The sequence below is a fragment of the Halichoerus grypus genome, chromosome X (genome assembly GCF_964656455.1).
Source record: "Halichoerus grypus chromosome X, mHalGry1.hap1.1, whole genome shotgun sequence".
Lineage (NCBI taxonomy): Eukaryota > Metazoa > Chordata > Mammalia > Carnivora > Phocidae > Halichoerus > Halichoerus grypus.
The window spans coordinates 115,052,186-115,072,044 of NC_135727.1; the positions used below are offsets into that span (position 1 = coordinate 115,052,186).

The window sequence follows — 19,859 nt, forward strand, 5'->3', positions numbered from 1 at the left end:
GTTAAAACTCGCCATACTCTGGCTAAGATCCAAACACTGCCCACTGCAGGCAAGGAGAGCCTCTGCAGAGGACTGACCTGAAGGATAAAGCAGCCAGAACACAGCAGCAGAGTGCAAGCAGCACATACCAGAGACACTCCCTGAAGTGCCTGGCCCTGGACACCATATGACATCTTCCTCAAAAAGCCATTACTCTCAGAGGCAGGGAACATAACAGGTTTTCTTAACACACAGAAGACAGAGACCTCGACAAAATGCCAAGATGGAGGAATTCATCCCAAAAGAAAAAACAAGAAGAGGTCATGGCCAGAGATCTAATCAAAACAGATGTAAGTAATATGCCTTATGGAGAATTTAAAGCAACAATCATAAGGATACTCTCTGGGCTTGAGAAAAGCATGGAAGACATCAGGGAAACCCTAACTGCAAAGATAAAAGAGTTGAAAAACAATCAATTTAGAAATGAAAAATGCAACAACTGAGATTCAAAACCATCTGGATGTAATGACCACAAGGATGGAAGAAGCAGAGGAAGGAACGAATAAGTGATAAAGAATAATGGAAAATAATGAAGCTGAGAAAAAGAGAGAAAAACAAACTATGATCATGAGAATAGACTTAGGGAACTCAGTGACTGCATCAAACATAATAACATTTGTATCATAGGAGTGTCAGAAAAAGAAGAGAGAGAAAAGGGGACAGAAGGTTTATTTGAGGAAATAATAGCACAAAACTTCCCTAACCTGGAGAAGGAAACAAACATCCTGATCCAGAAAGCACAGAGAACTCCCATCAAAATCAACAAAAGCAGGCCAACACCAAGACATATTGTAGTTATATTTGGGAAATAGAGTGATAAAGAAAAAATCCTAAAAGCATCAAGACGTAAGTCCCTAACTTACAAGGGAAGACCCATAAGGCTAGCTGCAGATCTCTCTACAAAAACTTTGCAGGCCAGAAGAAAGTGGCGTGATATATTCAAAATGCTGAAAAAAAATCTGCAGCCAGGAAGAGTTTCCCAGACAAACAAAAACTAAAGGAGTTTGTGACCACTAAAACTGCCCTGCAAGAAATATTAAAGGGGACTCTTTGAGTGAAAAAGGAGACCAAAAGTGACAAAGACAAGGAAGTATCAGAGAAAATCTCCAGAAACAATGATATAACAAGTTATGAAATGGCAACAAATACATATCTATCAGTAATTACTTTTAATGTAAATGGATGAAACGCTCCAATCAAAAGACACAGGGTGTCAGAATGGATAAAAAAAACAAGACCCATCTATATGCTGCCTCTGAGAGACTCACTTTAGACCTAAAGACACATGCAGATTGAAAGTGACAAGGTAGAGAAACATTTATCACACAAATGGATATCAAAAGAAAGTTGGAATAGTAATACTTATATCAGAGAAGTTATACTTTTTTGTTCTTGTATTGTTTAGCTTTGGTATCAGGATAGTATATATATGGAGGTTAAACATGCTACTGAAGAATGAATGAGTCAGCCAGGAAATCAAAGATGAAGTAAAAAAATACATGGAAACAAATGAAAATGGAAACACGATGGTCCAAAACCTTTGGATGCAGCAAAAGCAGTCCTAAGAGGGAAGTATATAGCAATACAGGCCTACCTGAAGAAGCCAGAAGAGTCTCAAATAAACAACCTAGCCTTACACCTAAAGGAGCTAGAAAAAGAACAACTAAAGCCTAAAGCCAGCAGAAGAAGGGAAATAATCATTAGAGCAGAAATAAATGACATAGAAACTAAAAAAAAAAGTAGAAAAGATCAATAAAGATCAATGAAACCAGGAGCTGGTTCTTTGAAAAGATTAATAAAATTGACAATCCCCTAGCCAGACTTATGAAAAGAAAAAAGGACCCAAATAAATAAAATCACAAATGAGAGAGGAGAAATAACAACACCACAGAACTACAAACAGTTATAAGAGAATATTATGAAAAATTATATGCCAACAAATTGGACATCCTGGAGGAAATGGATAAATTCTTAGAAACAAGTAAACTACAAGTAAAACTGAAACAGGAAGAAATAGAAAACTTGAACAAACCAGTAACCAGCAAAGAAATTGAATCAGTAATCAAAAATCTCCCAACACGGATTCCTGGGTGGCGCAGTTGGTTTAGCATCTGACTCTTGGTTTCTGCTCAGGTCCTATCTCAGGGTGGTGAGATCAAGCCCCACATCAGGCTCCATGCTCAGCATGGATTCTGCTTGAGATTCTCTCCCTCTCCCTCTCCCTCTGCCCCTCCTGCTCATGCTCTCTCCCTCTCTAAAATAAATCTTTAAAAAAAAAAAATCTCCCAACAAACAAAAGCCCAGGGCCAGATGGCTTCACAGGGGAATTCTACCAAACATATAAAGAGTTAATATCTATTCTTCTCAAACTATTCCAAAAAACAGAAATGGAAGGAAAACTGCCAAACTCATTCTACAAGGCCAGCATTACCTTAATTCCGAAACCAAAGACTCCACTAGAAAAGAGAACTGCAGGCCAATATCCATGATGAATATGGATGTAAAAATTCTCAACAAAATAGTAGCAAATTGAATCCAACAGTAAATTAAAAGGATCATTCACCACGATAAAATGGGATTTATTCCTGGGTTACAAGGTGGTTTAGTATTCACAAATCAATCAATGTGATATACCACATTAATAAAAAAAAAGAACCACATGATCCTTTCAGTAGATGCAGAAGAAGCATTTGACAAAGTACAACATCCATTCATGATTAAAAAAACCCTCAACAAAGTAGGTTTAGAGGGAACATACTTCAACATAGTAAAGGCCATCTATGAAAAACCCACAGCTAATACCATCCTGGGGATGAAATTGGGGAGAAGTTGAGAGCTTTTCCTCTATGGTCAGGAACAAAACAGGGATGTCCACTCTCACTACTGTTATTTAATGTAGTAATGGAAGTTCTAGCCTCAGCAATCACACAACAAAAAGAAATAAAAGACATCCATATTGGCAAGGAAGAAGTCAAACTGTCACTATTTGCAGATGACATGATACTCTATATAGAAAACTCGAAAGACTCCACCAAAAACCTACTAGAACTGATACACGAATTCAGTAAAGTCCCAGGATACAAAAATCAGCATACAGAAATCTGTTGCATTTCTATACATCAGTAATGAAGCAGCAGAAAGAGAAATCAAGGAATCAATCTGATTTGCAATTATACCAAAAACCTTAAGATACCTAGGCATAAACCTAAACAAAGAGGTAAAAGATTTGTACTCTGGAAACAACACTGATGAAAGTAATTGAAGATGACACAATGAAATGGAAAAACATTCCATATTCATGGACTGAAAGAACAAATACTGTTAACATGTCTATACTACCCAAAACAATCTACACATTTAATGCAATCCCTATCAAAATACCACCAGCATTTTTCACAGAGCTAGAACAAACAATCCTAAAATTTGTATGGAACCACAAAAGACCCTGAATGACCAAAGTAACCTTGAAAAAGAAAAGCAAAGCTGAAGGCATCAGAATTCTGGACTTCAAATTATATTACAAAGCTGTAGTGATCAAGACAGTATGGTATGGCACAAAAACAGACACATAGATCAATGGAACAGAATAGAAAACCCAGATGTAAACCCACAACTGTATGGTCAATTAATCTTCAACAAAGCAGGAAAGAACATCTGATGGAAAAAAGACAGTCTCTTCAACAAATGGTGTTGGGAAAACTGGACAGAGACATGCCAGAGAATGACACTGGACCACTTTCTTACACCATACACAAAAATAAATTCAAAATGGATGAAACACCTAAATGTGAGACCTGAAACCATAAAAAATGTAGAGGATAACACAGGCAGTAACCTCTTTGACATTGGCTGTAGCACCTTCTTACTGGATATGTCTTCTGAGGCAAGGATAACAAAAGCAAAAATAGACTATTGGGACCTCATCAAAATAAAAAGCTTCTTCACAGGGAGAAACAATCAACAGCACTAAAAGGCAACCTACAGAATGGGAGAAGATATCTGCAAATGACTTACCTGGTAAAGGGTTAGTATCCAAAATATATAAAGAACTTATAAAGCTAAATACCCAAAAAACAAATAATCCAGTTAAAAAATGGGCAGAAGAAAAAAAATGGGCAGAAAACATTTATAGGCATTTTTCCAAAGAAGACATACATATAGCTAATAGACACATGAAAGGATGCTCAATATCACTCATCATCAGGGAAATACAAATTAAAACTACAACGAGATAGCACCTCATACCAGTCAGAATGGCTAAAATTAACAACACAGGAAACAATAGGTGTTGGCAAGGATGCAGAGAAAGGGGAACTCTCTTACACTGTGGGAGTGCAAACTGGTGCAGCCACTCTGGAAAACAGCATGGAGGTTCCTCACAATGTTAAAAATAGAACTACCCTATGACCCAGCAATTGCACTACTAGTATTTATCCAAAGGATACAAAAATAGTGATTTGAAGGGGCACATGCACCCCGATGTTTATAGCAGCATTATCAATAATAGCCAAATTATGCAAAGAGCCCAAATGTCCGTTGACTGATGAATGGATAAAGATGTGGTATATATATAAAATGAAATATCACTCAGCCATCAAAAAGATTGAAATCTTGCCATTTGAAATGACATGGATAGAGCTAGGGAGTAATATGCTAAGTGATATAAGTCAGTCAGAGAAAGACAAGCACCATATGATTTCACTCATATGTGAAATCTAAGCAGCAAAACAGATGAACATAGGGAAAAAAATACAAGAGAGGTAAACCAGGAAACAAACTCTTAACTATCGAGAACAAACTGAGGGTTGCTGGAGGGGAGGTTGGCAGGGGGATAGGTAAAATAGGTGACGGGGATTAAGGAGGGCACTTGTGATGAGCACTGGGTGTTGTATGGAAGTGATGAGTCACTAAATTCCACTCCTGAAACTAATATTACATTGTATGTTAACTAACTGGAATTTATTTTTTTAATTTAATTTAATTTTATTATGTTATATTAGTGGCCATACAATACATCATTAGTTTTTTGATGTAATGATCCACGATTCATTGTTTTCATATAACACCCAGTGCTCCATGAAGTACGTGCCCTCCTTAATACCCATCACCAGGCTAACCCATCCTCCCATCCCCCTCCCCCCTAAAACCCTCACTTTGTTTCTCGGAGTCCATAGTCTCTCATGGTTTGTCTCCCCCTCTGATTCCCCCCCTTCCTTTTCCCCTTCCTTCTCCTAATGTCCTCCTAACTGGAATTTAAATAAAAACTTGAGAATAATACACACCAGGGACTTCTGTATTTTTATTAATTACACAAGAGTCCTGTGGACTAGGGAAACATAGTCTTAGTTAAATAATTTAATCAAGATCATACAGGGAGTGGATTGAGTACTCAAACCCAGGTCTGCTCTTAATCCTACTTAATATTCCCTAAATATTAATCAGCTTATGTGGTTTTAAAACCACAGTGAAAAAAGAGAAGTATAGTTCAAATACTGATAGATTTGCCATGCTAGGTATTATCCACTGGAAGAGGCTGATCACTGAAAGTCAATGTACCAAATACCATTTGCTCTAAAGCTTAATTTGTCAAATGACCATTTCACCAAATGGCCAGTTTTCCAAATTTACCAAATTTAGCAATTTACCAAAAATATTATTTGTTTTCAAAGACTAAGAATATACATTAAATGAATACACTTATGAATATATCCTTTATTAATATATTTACATTTGAGAATATATTTAAATCTTCATTTTATATTTTATTTCTTCATTTTTATTAATAATTATCTTCCTCTTAAATATGTTGATAAAAATAGATTAATAGAGTATGCTATTCAGTGACCCTTAGCTTTTGACCAACTGTACAAAAATGCTGCTAAGAAGAATATAGGTATTGGATATATTAATTAGATAAATTCAACGCTATTCCTTAAAGCATAATTTTGGTAACTTGATAAATTTAGAGATTATTATGTCAATAATCGAAATAGTTTGAGGAAAGCCATGATACTATTTGCTGTCCTATCTAACCCTGCCTAAGCTCTCAGCATAAAATATGTCCATAGAAGTTTTAGCAGTTAGAAATATGCAAAGTTATAGCATACTAATAGAACTTTAGCAACTCACTGACAATTTGAAGTACCTAGTTTTTATTGCATTTAATTAGTCCATGTCAGATTTTTAAAAAATGAGGATAGAAAGAAATACGTTATACCTCATAGTTTTTTGACCAAAATTATCTTGATAAAATGAGTTATTATCATAGTCAGGAATAAACTGTGTATTATTAGCTACAGCTGTGAAGAATATTATGCTGACAGAATTGCTTTTTGCTTTGAGAAAATTATCTTTCAAATAATTTACCTTAAATATCCAGTTAAATATGATTGGTAACAGAGCTGTGTTTTAGGTTTTGTTTAGTGCAGTAGGTCTCAACATTGGCTGTATCTTGGAATCACTGGGGACCTTTTAAAAAAATCCCAGTACCCAAGCCACTCCCCAGATTAGCTAAATTAGAATCATTGGTATGGGTTTTTAAATCTCTGCAGGTGATTCTAATAAATACTTAGCATAGCGATGCTTTTCTTAATCTCTGAGTTTATATAGTTTCTCCCTATTCTTTCTTTCCAAGTGTGCCATTATATAGGAACCCTAGTAATACTCTACCAATTTTTCCTGTTCTTTTGTTTATTTACATGTAGGGCCATCTGTTAAAATGGCATAATTTTTGCTTATAAATTGGACTAAGGCATAAGTTCCAGACAAAGACATACAAATATATGGGTAATCTTTATAAACCCATTATTTATTTTATTGCAAAACTGAGACAACCCCCTCGTCCCTAGGCAATAATTATTATTTGAAACTTATGTCTTTGGCCTGGGATTCATATATAATCATTGAACAGCAAATAAGCAGAGAAGGAAAGCAATGGCAATTTAAATGAAATGCGCAAGCAGTTCAACTCATTTTATTCAACAGTACATCCATGGCATGTATTTCCATTTTTTATAGTGCTGGATTTGGACACTTACACTCTTCAGTCTTATTTTTTTCAGGTTCTACTGAGTTTCTGAAAATGTCAAACCATGATGCTAAGAACTAAAAAAATGTGTGAGAAACTAATGTGCTGGTGTGTGGGCTTTTAATGATATTGCTATGTGTACAAATACTGTTGTCTTCTCTATGTCTCGTTAAGAAATGGGGGTACTGATTGGTGTAACCATGAGGATAAGCCCCTTGAAAACAGAAGAAAAGATTATTAATTTTTTACCTCCCTCCTACCCAGTATTTAGCATTTGACCTAGCATATTTGGCTGGTGTAGTGGAAGATAATTTGGGATGAAACTCATATAGGATGATTCAGATAGAATAAAGATGGCTTTCTTTCAAAGCAATGATATTAATCCAGATGATCATGAAAATTAAACATTCAGTAAGAAAGGAATAGGACCTTTTAAGTGATAGGCAAGATAAGTCAGATACAACATTTAATAGAAGAAGAATAGAAGTAATGAAATAAGAAATCAGAAAGTTTGTGTTAAGCATTCAAATTATTATAGAATGAGTTTTCTATTGGACAAAATACAGATTAGCTTGTGGGTTTTTCTGAAAAATCTTTTTTTTTTTTTTTTAAAGAGGGGGAGATAAATGGGGGAGGGGCAGAAGGAGAGAGAGAATCTTAAGCAGGCTCCATGCCCAGTGCAGAGCCGGTGCGGGGCTCGATCTTACAGCCTTGAGATCATGACCTGAGCTGAAATCAAGAGTCGGACACTTAAGCAACTGAGCCACCCAGGTGCCCCCTGAAAGATCTTTTAACACATAATGATTAGGGCTAAGATATAAGTAAGATAATAATGGCTTAGAGAAGGGAAAACCTGGAGAAAAGGAATGGGTCAAAAGCATTTTGTAAAAAGCATATTTAAGAGAAAAAATTCTTGACACTTGAATTTTTGGACCTGAGGATAAACTAGACATTTATCAGGATTGCTTCATTAAATTTGATTTCATTAATTTACAATTCTAAATTGTTAATCAAGAACTGACACTGAAAACCATCATGCTGTTTGCTTAAACTTATACAGTGATATATGCTAATTATTTCTCACTGAAACTGGGGGGATAAGAGTAGTATAGATAAGTGAATTATAGTTTATTTTTACAATGGAATATCATACAGGAATGAGAATATTAAAAATTGCAAAGTGCCACTTTGGCAGCACATATACTAAGATTGGAATGATACAGAGAGATTAACGTGGTCCCTGCGCAAGGATTACAGGCAAATTCATGAAGTGTTCCCTATTTAAAAAAAAAACTACATCAAAAACTAATGATATACTAATGTTGGCTAACTGAACATAATAAAAAAATAAAAATAAAAAAATAAAATAACCCCCCCAAAAATCTACTAATATTCAAAACAGTGAGTGAATCACATGAGAATAATATTTAATATAATAATTCAAATGCAAAAAAAGTGACACTGATTATGCATTATTTTTAGAGACAAGATGGGGGAAAGCAAACAGCAGGATGGCATGGGGGGGGGCGTTCTCAAACCTATCAAAACCTGTTCCCTTTTTATAACAATTTTGTAGGCCGTCTTTATTACCCTGAAATGTAATTCATATATAATGTAATCTGCTTACATAGATAAGTTTTAAAAAAGCAATAAAATATCTAAACTGTAATATAAAGGAGCAATAAAAGGAAAGTAGTTTCAATATGTTTTATTAAATATAATACATTATATAGAAATATGTAATTTATAATATGTTTCAATATACATTTAAGCATGACTGCACTTTAAAACATGATGTCCATTGCTTGGATCAATTATTATAATCAATGTGAATAGAGCAGCTAAAGCTGCAGAGTGATACAAGTGTGTTGTATTGATGACTCAAATACATATGCAGCATTGCCTCAGGGATATTGGTTTCCTGAAAGGTAAACAACTCTTGGTAAAGTTTCAAACAAAGCTCAGGAAAAAAATACAGTCTTTCTTTAATTTATACAGTGGTTGCATTTCTAGAAAATTCAGTGCAAATTAACACCTTGCAAAAAACACTTTGTGTGCCATGGAGTTAGGTTCTAGGTATAAATATGTACAAATGGGATTTTCTTCTACAAGACTGGTGAGACATTAGAAACTTATGTGGACTATAGAATAGTTGTTGTATGTCAGTGTACTGCCCCTTGTAAGAAATCTATCATCCCTGGCTTACCAAATGTTTGTGTTATCTTCAATTCACTGTGAAAATTAAAAATCACCCCCAAGTTTCTAAAATACTCCTTAGTGGCAGTTCTGAGCCTGGTAAGTGTTGGTAGTCAACCACGTAAAAGATTTGTGTAAACTCTGACCTAATGTTCTCTGAAAACAGTTACATCTTTTTGAATCTCAGTTGAGAGAATGGGAGGGAATGGAACTAGGAGTGCAGAAAAGCTATTTTTCATTTTAAGGTGTAGACACTCTTACTGGAGAGTTTATCAATCATACAGCAGCTTCAAGGCTTTTTTCCTGCTAGCGCTTTTGAGGGATCTTGCTCAATAGTCTTCTGGGGCTCACATCTCACTATTCTCAAGATTAGAGTTACCCTGATACAGTACAAAATTTTCTCCTTTTTTTGTGGCTCTTGATTAGGCCACCTAGTTCTTTAAGAAAATCAAGGCTAGGAAAACTCTCAGTGGTACTCATCTCCTCACACTACCTGATCCCCATCCGTGCCCCAAACCCTAAGTATCTTCACTGGATCTCCAAGTCAGAGGCTCTTTCTCACCTTACACCGTTGGAGCACTAGGATGTCAGCCTAGGCTGTTGGACTAGGCTCTCTGAGTCTAGGCAGGGAGAAAGAATGACAAGATCATTGGAACTAAGAGTATGTTTCTAAAACCCAGATTCTCACTCTAACAGGAAGGTGAAAAACAAATGCCTTTAACATATTGGAGTGTTAGTAGTTGAATTTACTTTTTTCTCTTTATAGTGGTAAGCAAAAGTGATATATGGTATTATTTGCTTACAATTCTTCTTTCCCTCCCTGTCCTTGTCATGGATTCCTCATGTATAGAATATACTTCCTGTATGCACTAATGTTCGGCTTCATCATATGATTTGCTTTAGTCAATAAAATGTGGGCAGAATTGAGAGTATGACAGTTTTCAGCTATAAGCTTTAAAGAAACATGGAAAGTTATTGCCAGCCCTCTTGTAAACCTGTCCTCTGTCATGAAAAAAAATTAAATGTTTAATAGATGCTGGTTCCAGAATAAAGAAATGTGCAAAATAGACATGCAATCACTCATAGCTAGGAGCCAAGGCAGTCAAGTCCATTTGACCAACAGCTGACCTGTAGACCTGTAAGAAAGAAAGAAATATTTGTATTTATGTGGTTGGAAGCTACTGAGAATTGGAGGGGGAGCAGGGATAGGGAGAAGTCTTTTGTTTGTTAAACAGCATTAATGTAGAAAACCTGACTAATACAGCAGACTAGTTTCATAGTAGGCACCTCACAACATCATGAATAGACACCATACATTGAGTTGTGGTCAACAGCCAGATTTGCCCCTTGAAAAATAGGCTCTGACTTGGAGATTCAGTAAGGTACTTAAGGTTTTTGGCAGGGGGTAGATATCAGGTGGTAGGAAGAGACGAGTACCACTGAGTTTGCCTAATCTAGATTTTCTCAAGGAACTGGGTGGTCTATTAAAGAAAGCAAGAGTTGTATAACAAAAACATTTTGTACTGTATCAAGGGTAACTTTTATCTTGAGAATGGTGAGATCTGAGCCCCAGAAGACTATTAAGCAAGATCCTCAAAAGCATTAGCCCCTAAAACTTGAAGCTGCTGTATGGTTGAAACTCTCTCCAGTCTCTTTGCACTTTAAAATTCTTTCATTCAGTGGAATGAATGAAAAAGAACTCAAGGCAATGGATAGGGACATCCGGGTGGCTCAGTCAGTTAAGCGTCTGCCTTCGGCTCAGGTCATGATCCCGGGTCCTGGGATTCAGTCCCCCATCGGGCTCCTTGCTCAGCAGGGAGCCTGCTTCTCCCTCTGCCTGCTGCTCCCCCTGCTTGTGCGTGCACATGTGCTCTCTCTCTCTCTCTCCCTCTGAAAAATAATAAAATCTTTAAAAAAAAAAAAAAGCAGTTTGGTCTAAATTGTAATGGAGACTGTTTTGGAGAGCTGCTTCAAAGTTAATTAGCACTTAGAGACTTGGTAAGGAAACCTGAACCAGTTATATTGGAATTAGGGGCATCATTTACACAGCTGAAGGGAATGCTTGGATTGCCAATTGAAGTTACCATGGAGAACCTTATTAAATTAAGTCTAATGAAGGAATGGGATGAAACATCATCAGCTTTACTTTCATCAACGTTTCAAATCTTGTAGGATCATAGAATATTTTCAAGCTGGAAGGGATCTTGGGATTTGGTCTAATGCTTTAATTTTTACGAGGAAATGGAGATGCAGACAGATTGAATTGGACTGCCCACACTCACATGGATAGTAGCAGATTTGACACTTGAGTCCAGGATCCTGAGTCTACTGCCCCTTTTCATCTTTTGTTCTTTGTCTTTTTTATTCTAAATTCTAATCACTGAATCAAATTATCTTGGAAAAGAAAAGAAAAAGAAAAAGAAAAAAATTTCTCTTAAAACTGCTGCCTAATCTTTTCCTCAAAAGCTTGATATTTTGCTGAGAAACCATGGACAATTAATTCAGACCCTTAGCTTCTTTCTACTCCAACATGGTGTTTGAAGATACTTTTCTTTCTGCTACTACTTCTTGAAAATCATAGTACTTCAAAGCCTTATGTACATTTTACTTCATAGAGGAGGTGTTGGCAAAACACAAGTGGCAACATGAGTGGTTTTTAAAGTCCTAAGGATATATATCAATAAAAATACCGATCTCTGTTTAAGGGAGGATGAAGAAGGCCTAGATTGCTTCCTACTTGCTCTCAGTGAGTTCTGTGTAGTCTCTTTTTAATGAAAAATTTTTTGAGGTAATTGTATATCACATGCAGTTGTAAGAATAGCACAGAGCAATCCAGTGTACTCTTTACCCAAGTTCCCCAAATGGTGACATCTTGAAAAGCTATAGTACAGTATCACAGAGGTTATTGAGATAACCACCAATCTAATTCAGATTTCCCCAGTTTTACGAGCATTCTTGTGTATGTGTGTGTGTGCACATTTAGTTCAATATAATTTTATCACACGTACTCATGTACCACTACTTAAGTCAAGAAAAAAAAGTTTGGTCACTACAAGGATCCCACCCAGTCTCCATCCTAATACCTAATCTGTTCTCTATTTCTATAATTTTGCCATTTCAAAATGTTATTAATTGAATTATGTAGCATGTAACATTTTAGGATTGGCTTTTTTTTTTATTCAGCATGATTCCCTAGAAATTCATCCAAGTTGTTTTGTGTACCAGTAGTTCATTCCTTCTTACTGAAGATTAGTATTCTGTTGCATGGATATACAATAGTTTGTTTAATCACTTAACCTGTTGAAAGACATCTTCATTGTTGCCAATTGTTGGTTATTATGAATAAAGCTGCTATGAACATTTGGGTATAGCTTTTTGTGTGAACAAAATTTTTATTTTTCTGAGGTAAATACCCAAGAGTGCAATTGCTGGCTTGTATGGTAATCGCATGTTTAGTTTTTAAAGAAATTGCCAAACTATTTTCTAGAGTGGTTGTATCATTTTACATTTACACCAGCAATGTGTGAGTGAGTAATATTTTCTCCACATCCTCACAGCATTTGGTGTTGTCAGTTTTTTAGTCATTCTAATGGGTATATGGTAATACTTCATTATGGTTTTAATGAGCATGTCCCCGTTTATCATTGATGTTGAACATTTTTTCATGGATGTGATGTGATGTGGGTTTTTGGATAAATTTATTAAGTTTCTACTTTTATGGATTGTGTTTTTGGTGTCAAATATGAGAACTCTTTGCCTAGCCCGATACCCTGAAAGTTTTCTTTGTGTTTCCCTGGAAGTTTTATAGTTTTACGTTTTACATTTTTAAAAAATATATATATTTATTTGACAGAGAGAGAGAGAGCACAAGCAGGGGAAGCAGCAGAGGGAGAGGGAGAAGCAGGCTCTCCACTGAGCAGGGAACCCATCACCGGGCTCGATCCCAGGACCCCGGGATCATGACCTGAGCTAAAGGCAGATGCTTAACTGACTGAGCCACCTAGGTGCCCCTACATTTTACATTTAAGTACATTATCAATTTTGAGTTATGTTTTTATACTGAGGACTAATTAAATCAAGGGTTTCTTTCCCTCATTTGTGTCCAGTTGCTCCAGTATCATTTATTGAAAAAGCTATCTTTCCTCTTTTGAATTGCTTTGCTTATGTACCTTTGTAAAAAAAATTAATTAAACGTACTGATTTGGGACTTTTTTTCTAGTTTCTCTATTCTGTTACATTGATCTGTGTGTCTATCCTAATGCTCATATCAAATTTTTTGATTATGTATCTATATAGTAAACTTAATGTTAGGTAGAGTGATTCTTCCCACTTTATTCTTCTTTTTCAAGATTAAGTATTCTACAGCCTGCATTTTTATATCAATTTTAGAATAATTTGTATCTACAAATTATTGCTGGAATTTTGATAGGAATTACATATTAAACCTAAAAATTAATTTGGGGAAAATTGACATGTTTGCTATGTTGACTCCTCTAACATACGAACAGGATATGTCTTTCAATTTATTTAGATCATTTTTGTATTTTGTGACCTTTCCAAACTCACTTATTTTTTTTTTAAGATTTTATTTATTTATTCATGAGAGACAGAGAGAGAGAGGCAGAGGCAGAGGGAGAAGCAGGCTCCCCGCCGAGCAGGGAGCCCTATGTGGGACTCAATCCCAGGACCCTGGGACCGTGACCTGAGCCGAAGGCAGACGCTTAACCGACTGAGCCACCCAGGCGTCCCCCGAACTCACTTATTAATTCTAGGAGCTTTTTGGTGATTTCTTGGGTTTTCCTACATAGGTAATCATGTCATCCACAAATAGGGACATTTTTATTTTCTCCTTTCTAAACTGTATGCTTTTTATTATTATTATTATTATTTTGGTCTTATTGCAGTGGCTCTAACTTCAAGTATTTTGAATAAGAGTGGTGAGAACAGATATTATTCCCTTTTTGCCAGTCTCAGAGAGAAAGCATCCAGCCTTTCTCCATGAAGTGTGATGTTAGCTGTAGTTATCGTGTAGATGCTCCTTTACAAGTTGAGGTAATTTCCCTCTACTCCTAAATTGCCGAGAGTTTTTATTATGAATGAGTATTGGATGTTGTCAAATGCTTTTTTCCCTGTAACAGTTGATATGATCATATTATTTTTTTCTTTAGTCTGTTTACAGTGGATTATGTTGATTTTCAAATGTTAAGCCACCCTTCCATAACTGGAACAAATTCTACTTGGTCATGGTACATAAATCTTTGTATACATTTTTGGATTTGATTTGCTAATAGTATTGTTGAAAATTTTATATGTAAGTTCATAAGAGATGTTCTTCTGTAACTTTTTTTTGTACTGTCTTATATTTGTTTTTGTATAAGAGTGATAGTGGTATCACAGAATGAATTGGGAAGTGTACCCTCTTTTGTTATCTGGAAGAGTTTGTGTAAAATTGATGTTAAATCTCTAGTATTTCTCACAATTCTCCTGTGTAACTATCTGGGCCCAGAGATTTCTTTTTCAGGATCTTCTAAATTATAGATTCAGTTTCCTGAATAGGACAATTCAGATTATCTATTTCATCTTAATTGAGTTTTGGTAGGAATTGATTCCTTTCTTCTAAGTTGTCACATTCATGAGCATGAAGTTGTTCATATTTCTATGAATTTCCTATGGTTGCCATAATAAAGTATTACAAACTGGGTGACTTAGAAAAACAGAAATTTATTGTCTTTTACTGGATGCTATAAGTCTAAAATCAAGGTATGGGCAGGGCCTTGCTCCCTCTGAGACCTGTAGGAGAGAGATCCTTCCTTGATTCTTCCTGATTCTAGTAGCCCCAGTTGTTCCTTGGCTTGTGGCAGCATAATTCCAGCCTCTGACTTCATCTTCACATGGCATTTTCCCTGTGCCTCTTCACATTGTCCTCTGTCTTTGTGTATCCCTCTGTGTCCAAATTTGTCCTTTTTATAAGGACACCATTCATATAGGATTAGAGCCCATCACAATGAACCCATCTTAGTTGATTACCTCTGTAAAGATCCTATTTCCAAAAAAGGTCTCATTCTGAGACACTAGGGTTAGGACTTCAACATATCTTTTTTGGGGGTGCACAATGTAACTCATAATAGTATTATGCACTTATTATTCTAATGGCTTCATGATCTCTACTGGTAGCCTCTCTTTTATTCCTGATATTGATGATTGTCAGTCTTTTTTGTCAGTCGTCCTAGAGGTTTATCAGTTTTTATTTTTTCAAAGAATCGGCTCTTTGTTTCATTAATTTTCTCTTTTGTTTCCTATTTTTAACTTCATTATTTTCTCCTCTTTTGTTTATTATTTGTTCCTTTGGATTGCATTGGGTTTATTTTTTCTAATAATAGAATAACGTTTTTATTATTAACACTTTATTTTTTCTTCAAATTTTTATTTAAATTCTAGTTAGTTAACATATAGTGTAGTATTGGTTTCAGAAGTAGATTTTTGTGATTCATCACTTACATATAACACCCAGTGCTCAACAAAACAAGTGCTCTCCTTAACACCCATCAACCATTTAGCCCACCCCCCCACCCACCTCTCCTCCATCAACCCTCAGTTTGTTCTTTATAGTTAAGAGTTTCTTATGGTTTGCCTCCCTCTCTTTTTTTCCCCCTTTCTCTGTTCATTGTTTTGCTTCTTAAATTCCACATATGAGTGAAATCATATGGTATTTCTCTTTCTCTGCCTGACTGACTTTGCTTAGCTTAATACACTCTAGCTCCATCCACATTGTTGCAAAGATTTCATTCTTTTTGATGGCTGAGTGATATTCCATTGTATATATATACCACATCTTCTTTATCCATTCATCAGTCAGTAGACATTTGGGCTCTTTGCATAATTTGGCTATTGTTAATAATGCTGCTATAAACATCAGGGTGCATGTGCCCCTTCAAATCTGTATTTTTGTATCCTCTGGGTAAATACCTAGTTGTGCAATTGCTGGGTTGTAGGATAGTTCTATTTTTAACATTGTGAGGAACCTCCATACTGTTTTCCCGAGTAGCTGCACCAGTTTGGATTACTCTTGGGTTTAGATTGCTCTTACTTTTTTAGTTTCTTGCAGTGGGAATTTAGATTAATTGATTTGCCACTTTTCGTCATTTCTATCATAAGCATTTCATACTATAACTTTCCTTCCCAGCACTACTTTATTTTTTAACTTAAATATTTTATTTATTCATTTGACAGAGAGAGACACAGCGAGGGAGGGAACACAAGCAGGGGGAGTGGGAGAGGGAGAAGCAGGCTTCCCATGGAACAGGGAGCCCAATGCGTGGCTCAATCCCAGGACCCCGGGATCATTACCTGAGCTGAAGGCAGATGCTTAATGACTGAGCCACCCAGGCAACCCCCTCCCAGCACTACTTTAGCTGCATCCCACATATTTTGATATGTTGTGTTTTCATTTTAATTAAGTTTTATCTATTTTTAAATATTTTTGGAATTCCTCTTAGACCCATGGATTATTTCAAAGTGTGTTGTTTAATTTCTATATATTTAGATATTTTCCTGTTGTTATCTAGTTTGATTCTGATATGGTGGGAGAACAGTCTGTATGATTTCACTTCTTTGAAATTGGTTGAGGGTTGTTTTTCCACCCAGGATATACTGTATCTGCTGAATGTTACATGGGTGCTTGAAAAAATTGAGTATTCTGCTGTTGTTGGATGGAATATTCTATATATGTCAATCAGATCCTGTTGATTGAATATATTGTATAGATTTTCTACATACTTGATTATTTTCTATACTAGTTCTATCTGTTGTTGAAAGGGTGGTTTTGATGTACCCAACTATAATTTTGGATTTGTCTGTTTTTCTTTTCAGGTCTATTAGTTTTGCTTTATATATTATGAGGCTTTTTTTGTTTGGTATGTACACATTTAGTTTCATTTTATCTTGCTGGTATATTAATCATTTTGTCATTATGTAGTATTCCTCTTTCTCTTTTGTAGTTTTGTTTGCTTTGAAGTCTACTTTATCTGATATGCATATCGCCACTTCTGCTTGTTTTTGATGTTTGCATGGTATATCTTTTTCCATCTTTTTACTTTCAACCCACCTGTGTTGTTGAATTTGGAGTCAGTTTCTTATAAATAACATATAGTTGGGTCATGTCAATCTGTCTTTTGGTCAATTTATTTAGACCATGTACATTTAAGGTAATTATTGATATTTTAGAGCTTAAGTATTATTTTATTATTTTTTCTGTTTGTTTTTACTAGTTTTTGCTTTGTTTCTCTTTTCTACCTTCCTGTGGGTTACTTGAATATTTCTTAGAATTTCATCTTGATTTATTTATAGCATTTTTCAATGTATATATTTTAATTTTTATAACAATTTATGTGGGTATTAGAGTATATATATATCTACTGGTATTAATATTTTATCACTTCTAGTGAACTATGAAACCATACTTCCATTTATTGTTCCATTTACCATTCCATTTACTCTCTCCACTTTTAAATACCATTGTCTTGAGCATCAGATGGTATTATAATTTTTGTTTTTATTATCATATATGATTTATAAAATGCATGCAAAGCATAATCTATTTTATATAACCATATTTTTGCTCTTTCCATTTTTCTTTCTTCCTGATGCTCTAATATTCCTTCTTTTATAATTTCCTTTTTGTTTGAAACAATTTCTTTAGCCATTCTTTAAGGATAGATTTACTAATGAGAAATCCTTTTAGTTTTCCTTCATCTGAGAATATTTGTATTTCCCCTTTATTCCTGAAGACTACTTACACAATATAGAATTTGAAGTTGACAGTTCTTTTCTATTATCTGTGGAAAATGTCTGCCACTTCCTTTTGGCTTTTATGGTTCCAGATTTGAATTTTAATTGATTTTAATTGATTTTAAATAGTGGTCCTATATAGGTAATTTGTTGTTTTTTTGTGTGTGTTTTCAAGAGACTTTTTCTTTGTCTCTAGTTTCTAGAAGTTTAAACACGATGTATGTTTGTGTAGATATTTTTGGATTCATCCTTCTTGGGTATTACTGAATTTCTTAAGTCTATAGCTTTGTGTCTTTTACCATAATGGGAAAATTTTCAGCCATTATTTTTTCTTACAATCTTTCAGCCCCATTCTTTTTCTTTTCCTTTTCTGTCACTCTGATAATAACAATCTTGAATCTTTTGTCATTGTCTCACAGGTCTCTGATGTTCTGTTTATTTTTCTGTTTTCAGATTAGGTAAATTCTATTGATCTGACCTCATGTTCACTGATTTTTTTTTTTTTAAGATTTTATTTATTTATTTGACAGAGAGAGAGAGACAGCTAGAGAGGGAACACAAGCAGGGGGAGTGGGAGAGGGAGAAGCAGGCTTCCCGCCAGGCAGGGAGCCCGATGCGGGGCTCGATCCCAGGACCCTGGGATCATGACCTGAGCCGAAGGCAGACGCTGAACGACTGAGCCACCCAGGCGCCCCTCATGTTCACTGATTTTATTCTATGTCATTCAACTTTACTATTAAGCCCACCCAAAAAGGTTTGTAAAAAAAAAATTTGTTGCATTGATTAGTTCTTTATGTATATTTGGTTATTTATAACTTTTGGTTCTTGGCTGAGATTTTCCTTTTTTTTTTTTCATTTTTTAAAAGAGAAATTATAATTGTTGAAGCTTTTTTGATGGCTGCTTTAACATCTTTCTCTGATAATTCCAACATCTGACTCTTCCTGGTGTTGGTATTAGTTGACTGTCTTTTCTCATTTAAGTTGTGATTTAGTCTTGGAATTATGGGTGGTTTTTTTACACTATGCTGCACATTTTGTTATTATGTTCAGAAACTCAGAATCCTATTTAAATCTTTTATGTTAGTAGGTACTCATCCTCTTTAGGTTTGGCACACAGGTCTTGGTCTGCTTTTGTGGTGTGCAGTTCCAATGGCAGTTTAATTTTCAGAGCTTTTACAGTTATTTGATCTGCTCAGTTTATCTAGTACCACTGAGACTCCCACTGGTCTTTGCTGCTGCCTGAGAAGATGGGATTTCCTAAGGTTGGCCTGTTCAGTTTCTCTTTTTTTTTTTAATGTTTTATTTATTTATTCATGAAAGTCAGAGAGAGAGAGGCAGAGGGAGAAGCAGGCTCCCCGCCTAGCAGGGAGCCTGATGCGGGACTCGATCCCAGGACCCTGGGATCATGACCTGAGCCGAAGGCAGACGCTTAACCATCTGAGCCACCCAGGCGCCCCTGTTCAGTTTCTCTTGACGGGAGAAGAAAATCAGTCTCAAGCTTGTGGGGATAAAGAGGCTTCCCAGGTTGGGCTGCTTTTTGTGGCATAATCTCTGTTGGTATTGCCTGGCTGGCTTAATAAAGTTTTAAAGCCTTTGAAACTTATTTCATTCATCCTTTCATTAATTAATTAATTTGTTCAGCAAAGAAATACTTATGAGGCATTCACTATAAGCTTGTCTCTGGAATATTTGTAGTTCTCCAGTTGTTGACAGATAATAATTTTTATGTATTGAAGTGGTTGTGAGAATATAAGACCTGAATTGACTTTAATCAGAATTTAACTAAAACTCAGGGAAAAAAGGTCTTACT

The 19,859-nt window shown here is 35.5% G+C and overlaps 1 long non-coding RNA gene and 1 other non-coding gene across 5 annotated transcripts in view; both read left to right on the top strand.

Annotated features, from left to right (window-relative positions):
* The window catches only part of LOC144380556 (uncharacterized), a 945,783-nt gene that overhangs the window by 109,896 nt on the left and 816,028 nt on the right, over positions 1–19,859 (top strand). The gene's annotated exons all lie outside the window — the stretch shown is intronic.
* On the top strand, positions 8,247–8,351 carry LOC118528022 (U6 spliceosomal RNA). The gene has a single exon (XR_004913406.2). It is a non-coding gene; the product is annotated as a U6 spliceosomal RNA (small nuclear RNA).